Source organism: Phalacrocorax carbo, chromosome 9 (assembly GCF_963921805.1).
Source record: "Phalacrocorax carbo chromosome 9, bPhaCar2.1, whole genome shotgun sequence".
Taxonomy (NCBI): Eukaryota; Metazoa; Chordata; class Aves; order Suliformes; family Phalacrocoracidae; genus Phalacrocorax; species Phalacrocorax carbo.
This window is the reverse complement of record NC_087521.1, coordinates 27,029,021-27,046,161: the sequence shown is the minus strand read 5'-3', so window position 1 is coordinate 27,046,161 and position 17,141 is coordinate 27,029,021.

Genomic DNA, 17,141 nt, shown 5'->3' with positions numbered 1-17,141 from the left:
GAGGCCCAGGCAGGCAGAGCTCAGGCTATGAGATCATAGTTAAAAATAGTCACAGCCGAGATGTTTTCCTCAAAACTGCCTGATATCCACACGGACCGGGATTACTGTGTGGGCACAGTGGGAAATGTCTCTGCATATCAGACACTTGTTGCAGGGAGGGAGGAGAGGTGACAGTGACTGCAGGAGCCAAGTGCCCATGTCCTGTGGGGCAGATGGTGGGCTTGAGGCAGGGCCCTGGCACTGTTTCTCCTATTGTCCGCTCAAAAACCAGGGCCTCAGAGCTGTGGAGCTGTCAGCAAACCTTGTGCATTCACAATATATGAGGAAGCCCTGAGGGAGTAACTTCCTGAGAGTGATTGGGGAAGAGCTGCCATCAGGGCTTGGGATCAAAGCCAGCATAGAGTTGAATTTCCCTGAAGACAGCCTTGCCTTGCCTTGCCTTTTCCCTATTGCATTTCTTTCTAGAAGCATTTTTTAACCTGTTTGAGGACGAACGTCTTGTCTAGCCCCACCATCTTTCATAAATTAAGCTATGTTGTTTCCTTCAATGCTTACTCAGACATCACGTTTCTGGATTGTCAGTCATTCTCTCTCTTTTCTCTTGGACTCTGGAGTGCCAAGAGCCTACAATGTACAGTAGCTGAGCTCCGACAATGACAGCTAGAGCAGGGGGGTTTCTTTCCCTGTTGCCTAGGTGTCACTCGTGTTCGCAAGTCCCAGCTAGAGGTTTCCTTTTTCACAGCAACGTGTTGACACAACCCATTCATGACCCTTCATTACTCCAGAGTGTTTGGTTTTTTGCAGAGTTATTAGTGAATGGGCAATTTCCTCTCTGTATTTGTGCAGTTGCTTACTTCTGTGTCGTTGCTGTATGGTGTTCTTGTTGAATTGCATCCTATTGATTTTGGTTTGGGGTTTTTTTTTTTTGTTTTTTTTTTTTTTTTTTCTAGATAACTGCAAGGTCAGATCCTGTCCCCATCCCTGGCCACCACGCTTGCAGCTCCAGTCGTGAATCTCCATCCAGTTTTGTGTCTGCCTCCCAGGAGCTTTGCAAAAGCAGACCCACAGCTCGAGATCTGTATGCCCGAAGAGGTGTGCCATGCTTCCCAGACCTGTGCGAAGCCACAGCCAGCAGTGACAACCCTCCTGTTCTGCTGCCTCATCCCTGCTGCCACTGTCAGGGGCAGTGCTTGGCATCATCAGGGACCATGGTCCCTACCTTGCTTATTTACACAAATGGTACTTGACATGGTGTCAAAAACCTTACTAAAGTCGAGTCCCAAAATCTGCAGCTGCTCTGCTCTCAGGGAGACGAAACTCCTGTCATGGAGGGAAAGCAAATAGATTTTTACAGAACAAATTTGATTAAAAAAATCTTGGTATCGTTCGCATTCTTAAAGCTCTTTAATTCTACCAATATATTTCCAGGAAATAACCTCAGGGCTTATTCCTCCCCTCTTTTAAGATCAGCACTGCTTCCCCGTGCCCAGGGAGCCACCTGCCTCTTGGCCATCCCGGGGGATGGCTGCGAGATGGCTTTGACCAATTTTCCAAACACCCTGTGCTGGGACAAGGTAGGTGGATGATATCCATCTCTGGAAGCCTCCAGTTTATTTAGGCTACAGTTAGAAGCACGGTTTGTTAGCATTATCTTATTTAATTTATTTTTTGGTGGTGTTGGCGTAAGCAGCCTCCACTGCATGTCCTCCCCCCAGTGCTAGTGCAGCTGTTGGGGGCTGAGAAGGGGGCAGCGGTCATGGGGGGTGACAGAGGCTGCTTAAGCCAAAGCTGCTGCTGGAGCAGACGCACCTCCCAGTACTTACAGTTGTGTTCCCCTGGTGCTTCTCATCCCTCGGTACTGGCATGTGCTTTGGCTTTCCAGTTGCTCCCCAGATGCTTGTGCCACAGTTTTACATGAATCCCCTGGAATTTTAAGAACTTGTTTTGTTTCTGTAATTCTGTCTGGGATTAAGGAATTTATGATTCAGCTGAATTCCCATCGTGCTGTACATCCTCCTTCTGCACTGGGAGATTTCTTTGTGAGTTAAATATTATTTCCTGAGGAGCTGCCTGCTTCTCTAAATTCTGCTTTTCCCTTAGACCAACCTGCCCTGGGGTCTTTCCTATTGCATCTGTCTCCTGCAGCCTGCCCCACCAACTTCATTTTTCCATCTCCTCCTGTCCTGAGAATCAGCATTTCTCTGGTGTCCCCATCCCTGGTGCCTACCTTCCTCTGCCCAGGGCTGGATTCCTTCTCCCACCTCATGAAGAAGGGGATCAGGAAAGCAGTGCTGAGTCCTGCTTATTCAGTGAAGGGGTGAGGAGCACTTCCCAAGCCATCCACGGAGGCTCAGGCTCGTGAAAGGCCCATGAGAGGGTAGAAGCAGGACAGCCCAAAGGTATGGCTAGGTTGAGCCTCTCTGGAAGGTGGGGGAGCAGAGCAGCGTGCCCTGGAAGGAAAAGGGGATCGGTCCAAAATAGAAGACTGGGGTGTATAAGAGGTCTGAGAAGGACAACAGCCCAGAGGCTGAGGGCAGCCAGGAGGACTCATGCACACGGGTGCCTCTAATGCTGCCAGCCTCTGGCGCAGCACAGGGCTGTTTTGGGAATGGGAACTACCCTGAGTGGGTGAACTTCAGATAAATCACTTCTGTAGGCTGAAAAGGCTGCAGCATGCTTGGGGAGACCTTGGCATATGAGTGCATGGTCCTGGGAAGAGCAGCCAGAAAACAACACTGTGCCTCAGTTTCCATTTTAAAGCTGCAGCACTGCTGCTACCTGTCCTACATTTTGTCATGACTGTCCCAGCAGTAGAAAGGTGCAGGGTCTGTCTTGTCTCGCTGCAAGACTGTGCAGGTAAACCCAAGCTGGTGTGTAGCTCATGTGTGACCTGGTCTTTAGCAGAGGTTGAGCTGCCAAACCCTCTGGGGTTAAGGTGTGCGTTTAGAGCTTTCCCTCTCCTATCCCAGCAGAGTGCTGGGGTTGAATTCAAGGGCTGGCACTGCTGGAAGAATGCAGGAAAAGCAGCAATTCTGGGAAATCACTCCAAGCCTCTGTATACTGTCAAGGCTGCCAGGCATGATGCAAGCTCATATTTCTGCATGCTTTTTTAAGGAATGTGTCAAAGCAAGGCTGTAGCTACCAAAGGCGGCAGAGCATGGCTGGAGTATATTTCATTGGAAAAGCCGTGTTCTTTCCAGAGGACCAGCTCTTCCATCCATGGAGAAATGTCAGAGTGCTGCCCTGAAGGAACAGCACTCTGGATTCACTTAGACACCATCTGATTTCCATTTTCATAAATGTGGAGATGTTTATGTTAGCCTCCAATGTTTTGCACAATGCTGGACTCCCATAGTTTCAGCATTGATGAAATTCCCCTTTTGCCTCAGATAGGATGCAGCTGGGTTCCTCCCTCCTGGGGTTAAGTGAGGGCTGGGGACAAGTTTCTCTGCTGGCTGCTGGGCTGCCAGCATAGGCAGGGCAGCACTGCTGTACCACTGAAGTGCTGTCACTAGACACCAACAGCAAAGGCCATTCTTGAGCCTGAGCTGCCACCTCCAGCATCTCCTCCAGGACTGTGCTGGGGGCCAAGGCCAGGGGGCTGGGAGACAGGGGCAGCAGCCTGTCCTCTGACAGCCACTAGTTTTAGAAAACCACAATTCCTGGCAGGAAGGATCTCCACCAAAGTCCTCCATGTCTGAAAACACAAGCAAGAGAGAGTTGCCCCAGTAATGGGTATGTTATAAGTGAGAAGGTCCAGCTGAGGCGTCTCAACCATGTGGCCAATGAACAGAGGTTGCAGAGGCTAGGCTTGCTTTACCTGACAAAGATTAAGACAAAGGACAGTTTGATAGCAACCTACGAGAAGGGTGGTTACAACACTAACAGAGTCAAGCTTCTCAGTAGCAGCAGGTGATACACCAAGGGGGAATGGACATAGGTTGTGGTTTGGAAAGTTCAGGTTCTACATCAGGGGAAAACTTCTTCCCTAGAAGGTGATGCAGCCCAGAGAGCTGGTGGACTCTTCTCTTAGAGGTAGGTTTTCAAGACTTTGGCTGGGCAAAACTGTGGGCTGACCTGAGCTAGTATTGGTGATGGTCCTGCATTGAATGGGAGGGTGGACCGGAGGCCCTCAGAGCCCCTTTCTGGCAGTGCCATCACCCTGTGAGCCCTGTGGCCAGGCCAAGCTCACTTACAGCTTGTCTGAGTGTTTATGTGTAATGGATCATCGCTTCTTACCTGCCTGAATAGACATAGGAGGTGAAGGCTCTGTGGACTTTGTCTGAAGAGTTCTTTTCCCAAGCATGGTATAACAGGGAGGTTGATGGAGCAGAGAGCCGGGGTGAAGAACACTCTTAGCCTTCTGTAATTTTTAAACATTGACCTACTCTACTCAGAAAAAGAGCAAATAAGGAGAGGGGAAACATAATTAAGAATAGACTAGAGGGGTTTGCATCTCCTCAAAGTCATGAGTCTGTTTTCTTCACCACACACCACTCCGGGATGGGGACAGATGGAAAGCCAAAGTCCCTGCTGGGGACCAGATAAGAGTAGAGTGGAAGGACAGGAATTTTCTTGTGCCACTGGATGCTCCTTCCTAGTCTGGAACTTGTTGGCATCGAGGACCTACGTTTTTCTATTGCTTCCTGGGAAGCAAGGCCTCCCAAGACCCTGTGGCAAGAGTGGTATTTCCCACAAGGCTCTGCTTTCTCAAGGCATTGACCCAAGAAGTGATGCTTGCTTGGAATGTTTGTTCTTGTTGACATGAATGGAGCATAAACACATGTTCTAGCTGCACACAGGGACGGGAGGCAGGGCTCCAAACTCCCATGAAACCAGAACTCTGCAGTGAAAGATTTGGGAGTTTTTGGTAAGCTAAAGCTGACTTGAATTTATAAGTGCACTTCCTCTCTTGTAAAGATATTTTCTATATTTAACATAGCCTTGTTTTGTTTTTCTGCCGGGTCAGAAGAAGAAAATGCACAGAAGATATTTTGGGGGAAGAACTATGAGAAGACTGATTTACTGATCTGAATTCCCGGACTGCTTTTGAGCTTGAAAATGAGTGCGACTGAGGTTTGGCAGAGTCTGAGGGTGACCTTTCATAGAGGCACTCACTGCTTCTTCTGAAACCTCTGGGCACTACATCAAAATTATGAAAATAAACACAAAATTCAGATAGTATGGAGCCAAATGACACAAGCCATGAGCCTCAAACAACTGGGGAGTCTGGGAGCGGGTGCAGGATAGATGCATGGGTCAAGCCAAACATGTCTCCAGCACAGTGTCCGATCCCTGACAGTGGCCAGAATAGGCACCCAGGGAAAGCAGAAGGGATGGGAGAAGCATAATCCACCCCCATATACTCTCCCACACATCAGCAATTTGTGGCTTACACATTTTCCAAGCCGGAGCAGTGCCTGTATTTAAAAACCTTTGATGTTATTTTGTTCCTCTTGCCCCCTCTCTGTCCCTCTATGGCTGCTTTCTGCATACAGCTTAGCTTTTAGCAACCACAGCATCCTGCAGCAGGAGCTGCTGCAGCCTAATTACACAGTGAGTGAAAAAAGCTTGTTTTCTGTTTTTGTGTCTTGCACCTACTACCATCATCTGATACCTCTTGTGTAGGAAGAGACAGTTCTCCTCCTTCCTCCCTCTCTAGGCCTCCATTATTTTGCAGACCTGCATCCTCAGTTGTCACGTTTCCAGCCTGAAGGATCCTGTCCTGCTCACCCAGAAGCACTGTCATGACTCTGCTAACCCCACACCTCTGCTCTGGACCTTCTGCAGGCACATCTTTGAGATGGAGGGACCCAAACTGTGCACAGTCCTTGAGCTGGGCCTGCCATGAATTTGTGTTATGGCACAATTTATTGTTCCTGATCTGTTCACTTTTTCTTCTCATAGAAACTCCTAGCATTCAAATTGAGATTTCTGCCTACTTCCTTGCATTAGGTAACATTTCCACAGCCCTGTCGCCCCATGGTCTCATTTGCCTTCCTTGTTTTCTATGTAAAACAAGGATTTTGCATCCCTTTGTGTAGATCTCCTCTGCCACTTGAACACCTGCTTGCTCAGCCTCATAAGGTCACTTTTACTGCCATAAGTAATTTGGTGTCATTCGCAAATGGTAGGGTCCCCTGCCTGTCCACCCCTGCCCAGGTTCCTGGAGACACCCCTCCAAGATGAAAATTGCTTATTTCCCATCTCTTCTCTGTTACTCGTCCCTGTGAGGACCTTCTTACTCATCCTATTGCTTCCCGTCTTCTCTCAGAGACTCTGGCAACAACTTGTCAAATGCCTTTTGGAAACCTCGGTAGGTTACAGCAGCCACATCTTTGCGCTCCCTTTCTCACCCCCTCCAAGAACACCAGTGGGTTTGTGAGGTGCCATTTCTCCTTGCCGAGCAGAGCTGGCTCTTCCTCAGTGCATCACTGTGAGAAAGGTGACAAAGGCTCCTGCCAGGCACCTGTGCCACCCGACAGGAGGGTGCTGGGCTCTGTGGGTGTCTTCCAAGTTATTTGGAAACATCCAAGGTCTGCCCTTGCTGCCGGGGCTGTGCCTGCCACCATGCAGACCCTGTACCAGAGGGAGCCTGCCCCTGTCCCCGTGAGGAGACCTTCCTGGGCATGGGGCCACCATGCAAAGTGGGTACAGCTGCTTCGTGCTTCTCCAAGGCCCACCCAACAGTTTCACATGATGCAGAAAATCCTTCCCACGTGAATCTGCTGGAGAGATGGAGCTGCCAGCTTTCCTAAGGCTTTTACATGTGTCTGTCTGGGTGTGTCACATCCCTCCTTTCCCCATCCCCATGTCATATTTGAGCTTTGTATCTCAATGTGCAGGGGTCCCTCCTTGTTGTCCCCAAGGTTTTGAGATATGTTTCATGAGAACCACAGAGATGCAGATGGGGACGTGCTGGTGAGGCTGCTGCCTTACAACAGAGATGTCTCAGCTGTGGTCTGGAGGACAGCCCATGGGGAGATGGGGACAATCTGCTGCACCCATGATGATGGCCTTCCTCCTTCCTTCTAACCCTGGAGGTTGTTCACTCAGTTTCAAACAAACAGGATTTGAAGGTAAAGCTGGAAGCACAGAGAGGGGGCCCCAGCTCGCAGACCCTGTTGGGAGGTGCTTTTTTTAAACTGGAAGATCAATATTTGGGGGAGATGTTGTGGCAGGCAGAAAGGGTGTCTGTGGAAGAGACACAGAGATGACAACTAAGGAAAAATCTCAAATGCTTTTCTGGGGTTACTTATTGGTAAAAACAGTCATTCTAGTTGTGATGGGGAAATGGCCCAGTTGTGAGTGGGAGGGAGTACTTGTGCTTGGGGACACCGTTCATTTGACAGTCATCCTCTCCTGGTGTGCCCCACATGGGACTGGTCTCTGACTGCTGCTGGCTTGCAGCAGTGCAAAGCCCATGGATTCAAGGGAGGCACTCCGGAGCAAGATGCAGACAACTTTGGATCCAGAAAAGTGATTTAAATAGTCAGAATTCCGGGAGATCCCAGGGACAAAATTGCCGCAGAGCTGTAGATTTTCTTCAGGTGGGTCCTGGGGGTCCAGGCAGATGTGGAGGTAGGCAGCTGCCCTGGGGCAGGGGGTGCAGTTTGGGTTATCACACATTGCCCAGCTTGGCCAAGGACACAGTGACTTTTCTCTGTCCCTTCCTTTCTGTGGCATAGTTAAAAACTTGCATGTTCCAATCTGCAAAAGATAATTTACAAATGAAGTAAAACCTGTAAGGCTGTGATACCCAGTCCTCAGCCAAAGTGACCCTTTGCTGGAATACACCAAAGTGTTCCAGGAAGAAAATTCTGCCCCAAAACATACTAGTTGGCTGGAGCTAACCTTTTCAGGAAAAAGGCAGTGTTTCAAGACCTAATGGCCTTCTACACCGTGTTCCTTTCCTGGCACAGACAGCTTAAGCACATTTCCTGGCCCACGTGTCCAATTAACCTGTACTGGTTGTATTGCAGGTTCAACATGTGTCCAGCAGTGCAGGGGGTGTTGCAGGCATCCCAGCTCAATCTGAGCAGACGCAGTCAGGGAAAATAGAAAACCTGCTGTTAAATCCCGTGATATTAGTTCACTGGCTTTGCGTGAGGTCAGAGGCTTTCAGATAGAGAAGTGAAAAAAGTAAAATGGGTCAAGGCAACAAACAGGAAAACCAAGGGTTATCTACTGAGCAATCAATGACAGCAACACAGGGAAAGTACAGGGGAAGTAAGATGTTGTGGCAGAGCTATGGGCTCATTGCAGTAACGAGAGATTGTGAGCCCATTACATGCTCTCTGATTCCCATGTCCGTGGTTTCTGCTAGTCTGTTTTTAAGGGTGAAGACTGGCTCTTTGGAGGCCTCAGGTATGCATCAGGGGGGTGTAGGGCAGCAAGTGTAGAAGGAAAATACTATATCTAGGTCCTTCTGCAAGGGCGGTGGGGTGTAGTTAACCATGTTGGAGCAGGAACTGCTCTTTCCGGTTGACTCTCCATTTTGCACAGAGACCCCGCTATGCGTCTGGTTACAAATGATGATAGAGGTGCTGGGAGGACAGGAGATGAACAGGGATGGTGGCAATATATGTAACTGCATCATCTGATGAAAGCCCTGGAATGGCTGTTGTCTAATACAACTGAAATCATCCATGTACTGTGTGATTAAACTGGTTTATGTTATTCATCGGTGTCCATTCCTCATGCACACTGCTATCCTTGCCACATACGTTTTGCAACAGTTAAAGAAAAAAGCAAACCACCACTGGAAACAACCAGCCATTAGTGGTGGCCAGGGAAGGAATGTGAGACCCAGGCATGCCCACAGTGATGCTCTCTGCCACGTCCGGCCCCCTGCAGCATGTGACACAGGGACTTCCTGAGCCATAGCTTGCATCTTCTTGCTGGTGTCTTTTGCATCACAGTGCCATCAGTATTGCATAAGGGATGTCAGAAGGGAGGAAGGCAGGAGACTATTCTCCATTTCCAAACTCACTGCCTTAGCCTGATTGAAAATCTAAGCTGGTCTGGTGCCCAAAGAGTGAACAGTGACCTTTGGGCCTGGGCTCAAGTCTGTGTCCTGCTGCAAGCTCACAGCATGTGTCCTAAGGCAGGTCACATCTGTGTTTCTTCTCCTGGTCTGTAAAATGCAGCTCAGTTCTTTTGCCTGGTGCACAGAAAGGATAAATATTCAACACTGGGCTGTGATTTTGGGCATGAGGGACCATCTAAATAGATGGCTGTTTCAAGGAGGAATAAGGCCAAATACCTCTTCCCCCAGTGAAACAGCAGTGTGGTTTGAGTCAGTCTGAGCATAATGTGAATTCCTTCAGGGTTATTGCTATGCATCTGCCTTGAAAAAAGTGCAGTCCGCTTCTTCAGGAATTCTTTGGCTTGACTCAACTGAAGCATGTTTCAATGGGACCAGGCAAGTGTGTTGTACTGGAGATATAAAGCAGAGAGCGCACTGTAGTAAAGGCTTTTAAGCCCAGTCCTATCCAGCTTAAATCTATAAAGAAACACATGACTCAAAAATCACTTGTGTGGTTAAAACTAAGTATAGTTGTAGAAATATGGACTCTATTATATTAACTCAACTTACAGGTTTTTGACTGAACTATGCAAGCTGTTTGGGTTTGATTTCTCCCAGCCATTGTTAATGTAATGAGATTTGAGATTGCTCAAAGTTCTCTTGCCAATGCTTTCCTGTAATAAGGGATAAATTAAAGCAAACAAACCCAAAGCAAAGCAAACACGTTTCAACTGCGCGGAGGAAAGCCAATAAAAATAAAGCCTGATGTTCTTATTTTTTGCTTGATGTGGGCTGACCAGGTGGATGCACATTGTGGCTATGTCAGCTGGACTGGAGCACAGTGAAATTTGTGCCTGCTGCTCTGCTGTGCTGCTGGAGATGCTTGACAGCTCTACTTATATTTGAAAAGCAGGTTTGGCTAGGCACCAAGCCAGCCTCACATGATGGCTGCTCCCCCAAAGAGTTACAGGCTAAAGCACGCATTGGACAGGAGAGAAAAGTGAGAGAGCAGAGGGCAGAGGAAACATGAGACCAAGGACTCAGGGCATGTGCATTCCTGGGGTGATGAAATCACCACCTGTCTTGCTTCTGTGCAGGGTAAACACAGCGCCCACAGTCCCACAGCGGAGGCTGGAGGGAGGCTGAGGACAGCACTTGCCCAGCTGCTGGTCTGATGGATGCTCAGCCGCCGTGGGTTCCCTACGCACTTCTGTGCTCCATTTGCCCACAATGATCTCTACGTAGTTCTTGGGAGGAGCAGTTTTTAGCCAAAGGTGCAACTACTACCCAGGCTAAGACCGCAGAGGTTTCCTCCTCTTCAGAGTGGAGCAGCCATGTCTGGGACTTAAAAGGTTGCACAGTGCTGATGAATTACCTGTCTCCTCCATGTGATAAGGGAGAAAGACTGATCTGCTTTCTAGAGCTACCAGATCCCCTCTGAGACCAACACCATGAGTCCCTGACACATGGCTTCGGGAGGGAGCTTGGTGCGCATGTTGTCTTCTTGCAGCAAGAAGGTAATCTTTGTCCCAGCCCTCGGCAGGATGCACTCTGAGCTCCCCACACTGCACAAATACAGCTTATCCCTAGGTTTCCTTTCCCTCCCAGCTTAGCTTGGCTGTTGTCAGAAGTAAGTGAGATAACAGCATCTGTCAGGGCTGGGTGGGGATGGAGGTGGCTGATCACCACTCATCAGCTGTTGCTGCATGTGCCCGGTGGCCAGCAGAGCTGCTGGAGCAGGATCAATGCCCGCTGGGAACAGTGCCTTTGGGGTCCCGGCAGACACAGCTCAGCATATTTCTGGATTGATATAAGTCAGGGGCACTTCTGTCCGATGCATGTGAACGCTCTCTTAGTCTGTGGTCATCTCCCTCTCCTTCCTGCTCCCCCCTCAACTGATCTGCATAATGTGCAGTGTTTAGACATTTTGGTCTGGCTAGAAGAGATGTGATGCTTGGTGAACTTCATTAATTATATTACTTTAATTCAGTTGGATGAAGGACAGACAATGATGGGAGAGCAGACACATGCTGAGCAACGCACTCCTCTACCATAAAGAAAATGCCTTCATCTGGGCAAACGGCAGCTACAATCAGAGCTAGGAAAGAGCACTGGTGAAGCAGCTCAAGACAGGCCTGTTTTCTGGAAGCTGTAGCTGAAGGCAGGGTTGAGTTTAGGACAGGACACTGTTGTTTGTGGGACTGGTCGCTCACAGACTGGTGAAGATGCATCTGCAGGGCTGTGGTTCCTGAGGCTGAGGGGCAGCAGAGGGCAGGGAAGGGTACTCCATCCTCCAGGGTCCTGCTGCTGTTTAGCTAAAGTTTGGCTCGGCACACACTGCTGCCTGACACTTCATGCTTGAGAGCATTTTGGCCTCCGATTGCCTTCTGTGTGCAGCAGAGCTGTGGCTGAAAGTACCGAAGCTTTGCAGATTGACAAAGAAATCCTGGCTGGGAAAGGAAACCTCTGCCTCAAGTTGTGGAAATACCATGCCATTTCTTGGCATCCTTGGTACTATATAGCAGGAGGGAAGTAATGCATTCTCTGCTTGTTTTTTTCCAAGAGAAGCGAAGCTGCATTAAGAACTGTTGACCATGCGGAAACACAGGAGAGTCAGATGGTCTGAATCTTGACAACATATCGTCTGTCACTGACAGTGCTCGTGTTACCTTTGGTGATGGTTGCCCTGCCTACAGATCAATGGAAAACAAGTATTTGCTTCTAGCTAATTGCGTCACTGCCAAATATAGAACCACACGTCCTAAGCTGGTCATCGTCTGACCTTGAAGGCTGTGCCTCTCTGGCTTTCAGCTGCAGCTGTGACGTCCCTCCTGTGGCTCTGCCCATGTCCAGGCACTTGCCCCCAGCTCATGCTGTGTACTGGAGAGCCACCAGGCCCCAGGAGACACCTTTGCTGCCCTCATGTGTCGTGACTGTGGCTAGGAGTATTTGGGGGAGCTTGATACTGTGTTATGGTGCTTCACCCCCCTGATTGTGGGTTTGCTGTGTCTTTGGAGGAGGAATGCCATCGTCTGTCAGGATAACCCATTGCTACCCAGTCACCTCACGCTGCAGCCACCCAAGCCAGGTTACAGTAAGAGCACAAGCACAGTCAGATATTCATAATTTGTTCTTCCTCCTGAGAATACCTTTGCAAATGAAGACATGAAAGACATGCAAGCATTGCTGTCTGTGCTAATGCTACACCAGCAAGGTCCCCTGCCTCTTCCTGCTCCTGGCTTGTGCCTGTTGGGAGCCTCTGACAGAGACTCACCTGCAGGAATGAGCAGTAAAGAGCTTTTTCTCAGAGACCAGTTCTGGGTCCCCCTTCCTGGTGCTGGTGTCAGATCACCTTCCTCTCCCATGGCACAACCATCCTCCTCTGACATCTTCCCAGCACATCCAGGTAAGTATCACCTTCCTCCTGGGAACTCTTCCTGTTCCCTCCTTATCCAGGAGATAGACAACCACTTGATTATGGCAGTGGTCATTTCCCATCCTTACATATGTAGGCAGGGATTTCCCTCTTGCAGTGGCAGTCCAGCAAGCAACTCTTTGCTGCTGGGAGAGGTGACCCTGCCCCCAGCCTGTGGGTGACTTCTCAGCCTGTTCGAGAGAGGAACACCTCCTTCACCAGACCTCACAGGCTGCCCTGATGACACATAGATGAAACACCTAAACAGAACAACGATGTAGCTCATCACTGGCTCCTGAGACCAGTCACATAGCCTCTGGGGGCTGATGTCTGCCCTTGTCCTTTTGGGCATACCCTGCATATATTTGTCTTTGTCTACCAAAAGCTTCAGAATTCAGAGAATTCAGAATTTCAGGCCTCCCAGTTTGTCAGTCTGGAAGTAGAGGTAAGATCGTAACATGTTTTCTAGTTATTAAATTATTTTTTACATTAGGTGGGAATTGCATGAATGAAACACTGAGATTCTTGACAGCTCACAAACCTGGAGAAGACAGAGAAGTCCTCTGCACATTATTTGTATTCCTTTCATAATATGTCAAAGCTCCTACAACATTGTGACCTTGCATGGCCTGATTTTTCTGATGTTTTCCTTCAAGGAAAGGTTACCAGAAGGAATAACCCATGCTGGGAATCATCTAAGCACACACTGTGGCAGACCATAGGAAGAGGAAGGGGGTTTCACATATTGGCACAACTAGCTCTCAGGTCTTAGGCTTCATGGTTTGAGTTTGTCAAACAAAATACCCTGATTTGGCCACTTTCTGTGGAGAAAAATGTTGAATTTCCAGAAAACAGCGTTCTTTGAAGGGCTGAAACTGGGCAAAAGGCTGGATACAGAGTGTCTGTAAGAAAAACAGTTGTGATTGTTGTGATTGTAGTAGTGTCTGTGTGGGGGCACTATGTACATGTGTGATGCAGGAGTCTTAGACTAAGAAATGATCTAAGTATCCATTACAACTCCAGGTATTAGCTCTCAAAACCCTGTAGATTTTATTGCCTCCATTTTTGTCTTGAAAGCACCCCTATGAAGATTTTTTTTCTGTGTATAGAGGCAGACAGATTGCAGAAATCTAATGCAGAATGCTAATTTGCATGTTAACATGGAAGCATTACTCGTCTACTACTGAAAGAATAAATCTGTTTTTCAAGTCAAGCTATATTGAAATGTATGAAAATGGACAATTAGTATCATTCGGAATAATAAACTGAAGCTTGTGGTATAGAGTTGTTCATATGAGATAGTAGAAACTTACACTGGGAAGAACAACATCATACCTGTGTAGAAATAGTGTTATTTTGTACAGAAATAGGGTTTTGTAGAGAAAGTTTTACATGGAAAGATAGGGTTTTGACCCTTGTGCACAGGGGACATGGAGGCTGAGATTTTGAGGTAGGGAGAAGGAATGTAGAACCTTTTCCTTTTCTTAACTGTGGTTTCTACCCAAGAAAAGTTGCCTTAAAAGGTTGTTCTGGACAATGGATGAATCTGGTCTTTCTTCAAAAGCTGCTATTGATTTCATGCTGTACGTGCTGATCTAACAAAATGTTCCCTAAGTAAATACAATTTGAGCTCCTTGACAGAGGCTCTGTAGAGTAATCAAATCAAACAAAAATGGGAGCTTGGGCAGTTCATGCATTCCACAGTAATACTTCAGTCTTTGTGATATTTTAATGGATCAGAAGGGGATGCTGAGCTGGGCAGTTAAACAAAGACTAACAAAAGACTTTTGAGTACAGCCAGAGACATGGCAGGTACTTGAAGGCTGCTCTCCCACCTTCTCAGTCTCTACTTCTGCAGCCTTGTTTCTCTAGGGCACCTCCTATGTTTCTCTTACTGATATACAGCAAAGGTTATCTGGATTACTGCTCACGCTGTGTTTTGCCAGCTCCAGGATTAATAGTTTTACCTGTGAGATCTTCACAAGCTGTCAAGGTTCCTCCAGGAGCAGATCTATCCCACTCAGCATGTGCAAGAGTTGCCCTGGTTTGGTTTGTGCCCCTTTTTCAGTAACTCTTCTGCCCCATAAGATCACAGGGTTGGTCTGTGGATCCTACCTGCTGCTCTTGAGTTACCCCAAGCCCAGTGATCTCTCAGAGGAAGAATGGGATGCCCCTTCCCAAGCAACCGGGGGGAGGGAGACGAGACTGCTCAGAGCTGCTTTATGCAAACCACCCACCTCTGAATGAAGTGTGGCCTCTGCAGATGACATTTCCTTCACATCTGCTTGCTGACCAAGGGACCTCAAGGCAGGGGTGGTCCCAGAGTGCCTGCACAAGCTTGTCACAAGCAAGTGGCTGCCAGGATCCTGCTGGGATGAATGCCTTTCTTGGGGCATTGGAAATACCTCTGTCACTCCCCACATGCTAAACAGAGGGAGTGTGTAACTTCAGCCAACCTTTTTGGGTCTGTATAACCTCATGCATATTGCAAAGGGGCTGTGTCCAGCATGTGAAGTTGGGGTTGGGACCTTCCTAAAGACAAGGGGTCCACTGTGCAGGAGTGTGAAGATGACAGTCCCTGCCCCACAGCTCAGGTGGCTGTCACCACTTCTTGTAGGGTAGAGGGAACTGCAATGGAACCAAAGAACAGAAACAAGCCTCCATTAACTAGGACATAGCACTATTAACTTTATCCTGATATTTTATCTAAGCTGTACTCTTGGTTTAGCTCTCAGGCTGCACTGCTCTTCCCAGTGGGACTTAGGGGTTGGCCTCCAGCCTTTAGGATAGGGCTCAAAAGCTCTTGAAGATTCCAGGACCAATATTGTTCTACCCGAGACTTTGTTATAATCTCCTCCCTTTCAGAGCTAATCTCTTCCCATCACAGCTGTTCCAACATTAATGAGTACTTTTGAGAGCTCAGCTTTTCTGCTAAATGATAGGTTTTCCTCTTTTATTAGTCCATTAGGAGAGTTATTACAGCTCAAGTGCTCTGTCCTATTTGGATGAAAACTACTTAGATAAATAGCAATGAATTCCTTGTCCTCAAATTATGGTCTTTCTGGGTGCTGGTACATGATGTGCCCTGGTGTGTCCCATCTGCTGAATGAAGGGTGGGAGGATTAGGAGAACATGGTCCAAGGGCAGTAGTGGGTAGTGTTGGGAGGGGAGCTGGGATGAGCATCTAAGACTTGTGGAGAGGTGAAAGAAGCAACTGAAAGCCTCTCAGGGGACAGGACCCGAAGAAGAGATGAAAAATGGGTTTGTAGGGAAGCCTCCAATCTGGCTGTTCAAAAAGATTTTTTTTTAATCTGATTTCTAGAGGAGAAAGGTAGCAAGGAGAAATGGTGTCCAACAGGTATGAACATTCGCTTCACAGTAGCCTTAAAATCTTCATATTGCTTTGAAAAATGCAATTAACCTCCTCTAGTAATGTGCATTGAAACAGCCTGATGTGTGTGTCTGCTCTATTGCATTTCCTCTGGTTTTCTCCCCAGGAGGTGACATTTGTCTCCATCCCCAGCAGTGTGGAGTCGCACCTTTCCTAAGGGGGAAATCTGTGGTTGCTACACTGATGAGTAACTCTTGAAATCCCCCAATGTTAGCTGCTATCTCTACTATTTTGACTACAAAAGAGCTACTTTGTGTTTCGAGGATATCAGTATGGGTGGTGTGGCCACATCCTTTTTTAAGTCATGCAGGAAGGCTGCAATTACTCTCATGGGTTTCAATCTGCAGTGTGGCAAAGCACAATTTTGCTAGTGTCACACCCAGCCTGTAGCCCGTTCCCAAAATATCCTTCCTCCCCAACGCTCAGTGATGCTGACTCCTGCCCGTTTGGTCCCCAGCACTGGCTTTTGTCCCAAGCTGTGCAAAGTGGAGGCAGGTGCTGGGGCAGCCCATGAAGCTGTGCTGGGAGATGCAGGACCTGCAGCCTGTGAGCCCTAATTCCCCTGGGGAAAGAGGCTCTTGCTGTCCACACTCACTGCAGGTGCACCTTTCCTTTGAATGCTTCACGCATTGCCAGACTTCACGGTCTCTTCCCACTGGATTTGGGTTTCCAGGTTTTCTCCTATTGAAGTTCATACCAGATAAACTAAATACAATATTTGCAAATGGAGCTCAGCAAATTGCTGCCACACCCTTTGTCAATATGTAATTGCACATACCCTTTGTGCTTTACATTGGTTCGTAGGTGAGGAACTGTGTCTCCTGTGCATGTCAATGAAGCCAGGACTGTACAGCTGGCGATGTGGGCTGAATTCAGAAAGGCCCAATTACCAAAGCATTTTGGTCTAGTGTGTCTCTCTTAAAATCTGCACGTCAATAAATCCTATGGCCTTTAGTCCAGTGCTGTCATCTCTCAGGGGATCCTGGTGAGAAGATCCAGCCTCAAAGGAGAGGCATGGCAGGCATTCTGGTTTCTTAACTCTTCACTTCTAGTTCTAGACAGCCCAAAGTTTCTCAGCAGGTTCTAGCAGAATGGTTCTGCTTTTTTTCATCATGCCCACCCTTGAGAGGAGCCCAGGAGTTCTCTGGCTATTTCTGGCTTCCCCTGCAGCAAGGGTAGAGGTTCCCTGGGTGTCAGTGGGGGCTTGGCATACAGCAGATGGCTCCTGCAGGAGCAGAAGAGGCGAGCAGAGCCTTGGTCCACCCTCTGATATGCTGTGCTTTGTGCCCCTGTGTCTTTTGCACCAC